The sequence below is a fragment of the Palaemon carinicauda genome, chromosome 14, assembly GCF_036898095.1.
Source record: "Palaemon carinicauda isolate YSFRI2023 chromosome 14, ASM3689809v2, whole genome shotgun sequence".
Taxonomy (NCBI): domain Eukaryota; kingdom Metazoa; phylum Arthropoda; class Malacostraca; order Decapoda; family Palaemonidae; genus Palaemon; species Palaemon carinicauda.
Window position 1 is genome coordinate 134,129,603 of NC_090738.1, and position 7,500 is coordinate 134,137,102.

The following is a 7,500-nucleotide window of genomic DNA, read 5'->3' on the forward strand; positions in this document are numbered from 1 at the left end:
CATTTCTAGCTTTTTACATAACGGTTAATCCCTGCAAGTTTCAGTACTCTACAATCGAAATTATGGCCACTAAGCTGTTCACAAACAAACACACAAACACACAAACAGTGGCGAAAACATAACCTCCTTCCAACTTCGTCGTCAGAAGTAATAATCCTTATACAATCAAGTCTTGCTATAACCATTTAAAAAAAGGGGAAAGAAATATCTTAAATATCTTAAAACCGGTATCTTTCCCCCATCATTTAAGAAACCCTCAAAGTAATGATCTAAATTACCCTCAAAGTAATTATCTAAATTACCTTAAAAGTAATTATCTAAATCACCCTCAAAGTAATTATATGAACTCCAGTGAAAAATGAAGAAGAAGCCTCTCATAATGTATAAACTTATGGAAATGAAGGAAATAAGTAGATATAGGGGTTCAAAGTTTAAATCCTCCTTTCCCACTATAAGAACACTTTAGCGGAGCGGTAGATTTGTCTGAAGTTTCTACTAAAAAAAAAAAAAAAAAAAAAAAAAGCGAAATCTCTAATTAAAGTTTACGATCGCGAACTTTTGTCATTTATGGGGGAATCTGTATTCAACGGAGAGTGAGGTGGAGTTGGGTACTTTTTTTTTTTATTAAAAAGTTTTCTTGTTAATATTTCAAGGTAGGAACACAAGACTTTATACTTCAAGGTGATTGGTTCAGGAGAAGATCGAGAAATATTCTCTCTCTCTCTCTCTCTCTCTCTCTCTCTCTCTCTCTCTCTCTCTCTCTCTCTCACTCTCTCTCTCTCTCTCTCTCTCTCTCTCTCTCTCCAACAATGATGATACAATTTAAGAAAATCTGGTGTCAGAAATAGGACTACAGTATAGTTAAATCATACTCTCTCTCTCTCTCTCTCTCTCTCTCTCTCTCTCTCTCTCTCTCTCTCTCTCTCTCTCTCTCTCTCTCTCTCTCTCTCGCTGATCACATGGTCAGTCTTTAGTGCATTGTCCTTTGCTTCTGCCATTCATCAGCAGCCTTTAAACTACCCTCATTCCTCTTTCACATCTCGCTGAGTCATCAGCAGCCATTGCCTGGCCCTCCCTGTTCCTAGCTTCATGGAGAGTGCGCTTGGGCGCTGATCATATGCATATAAGGCCACTCTATGGAGCATTGTCCTGCAAGGTTATTGCCACTGTCCCTTGCCTCTGCCATTCATGAACGACCTTTCAACCTCGAAGACTACCATTAATATTCGTCTGCCCCTTTGACATTTCATACGTGAAATGTGTTCCTTTTCTTGGTCGCTAATCATATGTATATAAGGCCACTCTCTAGAGCATTGTCCTGCAAGATCATTGTCACTTTCCCTTGCCTCTGCCATTCATGAACGACCTTTAAACCTTGAAGACTACCATTAATATTCGTCTGCCCCTTTGACATTTCATACGTGAAATGTGTTCCTGCTCTTGGTCAGTCTCTAGAGCATTGTCCTGCAAGTTCATTGTCACTGTCCCTTGCCTCTGCCATTCATGAACGACCTTTCAACCTCGAAGACTACCATTAATATTCGTCTGCCCCTTTGACATTTCATACGTGAAATGTGTTCCTGCTCTTGGTCAGTCTCTAGAGCATTGTCCTGCAAGGTTATTGCCACTGTCCCTTGCCTCTGCCATTCATGAACGACCTTTCAACCTCGAAGACTACCATTAATATTCGTCTTCCCCTTTGACATTTCATACGTGAAATGTGTTCCATCTCTTGGTCAGTCTCTAGAGCATTGTCCTGCAAGGTTATTGCCCCTTTCCTTTCCTCTGCCATTCATGAACGACCTTTAAACCTCGAAGGCTACCATTAATATTCGTCTGCCCCTTTGACATTTCATACGTGAAATGTGTTCCCTGCTCTTGGTCGCTAATCATATGTATATAAGGCCACTCTCTAGAGCATTGTCCTGCAAGGTTATTTCCACTGTCCCTTGCCTCTGCCATTCATGAGCGGCCTTTAAACCTTGAATACTACCATTAATATTCGTCTTCCCCTTTGACATTTCATACGTGAAATGTGTTCCTCCTCTTGGTCGCTAATCATATGTATATAAGGCCACTCTCTAGAGCATTGTCCTGCAAGTTCATTGTCCCTTTCCCTTGCCTCTGCCATTCATGAACGACCTTTCAACCTCGAAGACTACCATTAATATTCGTCTTCCCCTTTGACATTTCATACGTGAAATGTGTTCCATCTCTTGGTCAGTCTCTAGAGCATTGTCCTGCAAGGTTATTGCCACTGTCCCTTGCCTCTGCCATTCATGAACGACCTTTAAACCTCGAAGACTACCATTAATATTCGTCTGCCCCTCTGACATTTCATACGTGAAATGTGTTCCTGCTCTTGGTCAGTCTCTAGAGCATTGTCCTGCAAGGTTATTGTCACTGTCCCTTGCCTCTGCCATTCATGGACGACCATTAAACCTCGAAGACTACCATTAATATTCGTCTGCCCCTTTGACATTTCATACGTGAAATGTGTTCCTGCTCTTGGTCAGTCTCTAGAGCATTGTCCTGCAAGGTTATTGTCACTGTCCCTTGCCTCTGCCATTCATGGACGACCTTTCAACCTCGAAGACTACCATTAATATTCGTCTGCCCCTTTGACATTTCATACGTGAAATGTGTTCCTGCTCTTGGTCAGTCTCTAGAGCATTGTCCTGCAAGGTTATTGTCACTGTCCCTTGCCTCTGCCATTCATGGACGACCATTAAACCTCGAAGACTACCATTAATATTCGTCTGCCCCTTTGACATTTCATACGTGAAATGTGTTCATACTCTTGGTCAGTCTCTAGAGCATTGTCCTGCAAGTTCATTGCCACTGTCCCTTGCCTCTGCCATTCATGAACGACCTTTCAACCTCGAAGACTACCATTAATATTCGTCTGCCCCTTTGACATTTCATACGTGAAATGTGTTCCACCTCTCGGGGGAAGCTCCGTCACTTACTTAATTCTGAACTTCCCCTGAAGTTTTCCCAACTCTGTTGGTCACTTTATCAAGTCGAAACTTTTCTTCTTCTTCTTCCGCAAATTAACTGAAGATCAAGATTTATCTCTTTACTCTTCGGTTTCTTCTTCACTTCTTCCATTGAGGGGAAAAGGAGTTTGGAGAAATGCTGAAGAAGTGCTAGAGAAGTGTTGAACAAGTGCTAAAGAAGTGCTAAAAAAGTGCTAGAGAAATGCTAAATAAGTGCTAAAGAAGTGCTAGAGAAGTGCTAGATGACTGCTAAAGAAGTGTTAAAGAAGTGATTAAGAAGTGCTAAAGAGGGGCTAAAGAAGTGCAAGAGAAGTGCTATAGAGAAATCCTAAAGAAGTGCTATAAATAGGTGCTAGAGAGATGATAAAGAAGTGCTATAGAAGTGCTAGATGACTGCTAAAGAAGTGCTAAAGAAGTGCTAGATGACTGCTAAAGAAGTGCTAAATGAGTGATAGAGAAGTGATAGATAAGTGCTAAAGAAGTGATAAAGACGTGCTATAGGGAAGTACTAGAGAAGTGCTAAAGTACTATAGAAGTGCTAAAGAGAAGCGCTAGAGAAGTGCTAAAGAAGTGCTTATAAAGAAGTAATAAAGAAGTGCTAGAGAAGTTCTATAGAGTAGGGCTAAAGAAGTGCTAATGAAATAGTGAAAAAAATACTAAAAAAATTATAGAGAAGTACTAGAAAAGTGCTAGAGAAGAGATAGAGAATTACTAGAGAAGTGCTAAAGATGTGCTATTGAAGTGCTGGAGAAAATCGCGAAAAGGGCTAGAGAAGTGTTAAAGAAGTATTAGAGAGATGCTGGTCAATCTTGACAAGGAGCTAGATTAGACCTTCCGAAAAAGAGGCTCTTCGAGTGATGGGTGCCTTAACCACCTCTTTATTTTATTTTTATTATTTTTTTTTTTTACTCAACCTTAACGTTTATTTTAAGATTTATGATTATGAAGAAGTTATAAATCTTAAAAGGATTAAAACAATACTTTTTTTTCCTCATAAAAAACAGAAAGGTTCAATTTTTCTTTTCTAAGGTTCTGAAGGCTGTTTCTTCTTTACCTTACATGTCATTTCATTGAAGAACGTGTCCATTTTTTGTAGGGGGTTTTACGAGCTACTAATGGTCCATCAAAAAGCAGTAAAGTGCGGCTGCTGTAGAGAAAGAGAATGGCTATTTTCATTTTGTTATATCCAGTGACAGACATTCTACCTATTTGAAGGTTTAAAGGTCACTCATGAATGGCAGAGGTGCCTCACACTGAGGGACCCGAGGTGCCTCACACTGAGGGACCCGAGGTGCCTCACACTGAGGGACCCGAGGTGCCTCACACTGAAGGACCTGGGGGAACCCAAACATAGAATAAGGCAATAAGGTAAGGAGGTAAGGAACAGGACAATGTCCTACAGACTGACCATATATACATATGATCAGCCCCCAGGGGCCAAATCCCGAATCAAGCTAGGACCAGGGAGGCCCAGGCCATGGCTACTATTGACTAAAGAGGTAGACCTATAGGCTCCCCTAAATCCCCCATCCCTAGCTCACAAGGATGGTAAGGTTACCGAAACTTCTAGAAACTATTGAACTATCTCCTCCTACGATTATCGACGCAAAGGGCCTCGGTTAGATTTCGCCAGTCGTCTCTATTTTGAGCTTTTAATTCTATACTTCTCAATTCATCATCTACTTCACGCTTCATACTCTTCAGCCATGTAGACCTGGATCTTCCAACTCTTCTAGTGTCTTGTGGAGCCTAGTTAAACGTTTGGTGAACTAATCTCTCTTGGGGAGTGCGAAGAGCATGCCTAAACCATCTCCATCTACCCCTCACCATAATCTCATCCACATATGACACCTTAAGTAAGCTCGCTTTTAGTTAAATTTCTAATCCTGTCCTGCCACTCATTGATATTTTCTTTTCAGGTTTGTTCTACGAAATATACTTGGTTATAAAAATTATCCTTAGATTCGGTTTAATATTGTTATTATTATTATCATTATTATTATTATTATTATTATTATTATTATTATTACTAGCCAAGCTACAACCCTAGTTGGAAAAGCAAGATGCTATAAGCCCAAGGGCTCCAACAGGGAAAAATAGCCCAGTGAGGAAAGGAAATAAATATAGTTTTATTAAAAAAAATCTTGAACTAAGTTTTTCTTCTCTTTTTTATTTCCTCCGTTTGGTTTTCAAAGAATGTGTGAAGTAATCAGATTTTGTTTAACTAGAAACTTTTCGAATTACTTTATCAACATACAAAATATATAAGGTAATCGTTCTTAAAGAATTACCTTACTTATCGAAAAAGCTAAATCTATTTGTTTGTAAAATTATCTTTTTGTAAAATTTTCTCTTTTTTCCATTTTCGCTTTCTTATTCTTCTCTGACTGTGAGAGCTGCACAGAAAGTTAAGGAAATAGAAGCAAACTTTGAAATGGAATTGCTACAATGTATATCTCGGGGGGAGTGAAGGAAAAATGCTTACCTGAAGAAGATAATTTTACGATGCAAATCATTATGTGTATATATATATATATATATATATATATATATATATATATATATATATATATATGTGTGTGTGTGTGTGTGTGTGTGTGTATGTGTGTATACATATACATATATATATAATATAAATATATACATACATATATATATATATATATATGAATATGTATATATATACATATACACATATATATATATATATATATATATATATATATATATATATATATATATATAATATATAAATGTATGTATATATATATATATATATATGTATATATATATATATATATATATATATATATATATATGTATATATATATATATATATATATATATATATATATATATATATATATATATATATATATATATCTTCTTACTCCCCAAGAGAGATTAGTTCACCAGACTTTCAACTGGACTCCACAAGGCATTAGAAGAGTTGGAAGACTGAGAAGTATGAGATGATGAATAGAGAAGTATTGATTTAAAAACTCAAGATAGAGACGACTGGGGAAATCTAACCAAGGCCCTTTGCGTCAATGGGCGTAGGACGAGATGATGATGATGAATGGAAATTGCTTACGTGTAGAAGATAATTTTACGATTAAATCATATACAGTATATGATACTGTATATGATAGATTTATTATATAAAAAATTAAAACTAATTTTTCTTCATATAGAAATTTGTCATTTTATAAATATTTCTCTGTTAATATACGTAAATCTTAGTGACGAAATAGAATGTTTTCTTTTTGTTTCAAATAATTCATCACATATATATATATTACGTATCTCAGATAAAAAAAAATCATTATCATCATCATTATTATTATTATTACAAGCTAGGCTATAACCCTAGTTGGAAAAGCAAGATGCTATAAGCCCAAGGGCTCCAACAGGATAAAATAACCCAGTGAAAAAGAAACCAAGGAAATAAATAAACTACAAGAGAAGAATATTAATCAAAATAAAATATTTCAAGAACAGGAACGACATAAAATTGGATATTTCACATATAAACTATAAAAACTTAAAAAAAAAAAAGACAAAAATAAGAGGAGGAGTAATGAGATAGAACAGCTTGCCTGAGTGCACCTCCAAGCAAGAGAACTCTAATAAGTTTTTTTTTTAAATGTTTTTCACTTATATACGTTAAGTTCTCTCAGGTAAAGCAATTTAGTAACAAAAGAGAAAATGTTTTCTTTTTTTAAAAGAATTTATCCCATATATATTACGTTATCTCAGATAAAAAAAAAAATTAGTAATAAGATAGAATAAGTTTTAATTTTGTTTTCAAAGAATTCATCAGATACATACGTTAAGTTCTCTCAGATAAAACCATTTAACAACAACATCAACAACAACAACAACAGCAACAACAAAAACAACAACAGCAGCAAAAACTACAATAAAAACAAGACATATATCTTACAATCAAAGAATCTCTCTAATCCTACGTTAAGTTCTCTCAGATAAAACAATTTAACAACAACAACAACAATAAAACCAAGACATATATCTTACAATAAAAAAAATCACTCTAATCAAACGTTAAGCTCTCAGATAAAACAATTTAATAACAACAACAACAACAACAACAACAAGACATATATCTTACAATCAAAGAATCACTCTAATCATACGTTAAGTTCTCTCAGATAAAACAATTTAACAACAACAACAACAACAACAACAACAACAGGACATATATCTTACAATCAAAGAATCTCTTTAATCATACGTTAAGTTCTCTCAGATAAAACAATTTAATAGCAACAACAACAACAACTACAACTCAACAACAACAATAAAACCAAGACATATATCTTACAATCAAAGAATCACTCTAATCAAACGTTAAACTCTCAGATAAAACAATTTAACAACAACAACAATAAAAACAACAATAAAAACAAGACATATATCTCACATTCAAAGAAGCACTCTAATCAAACGTTAAGTTCTCTCAGATAAAACAATTTAATAA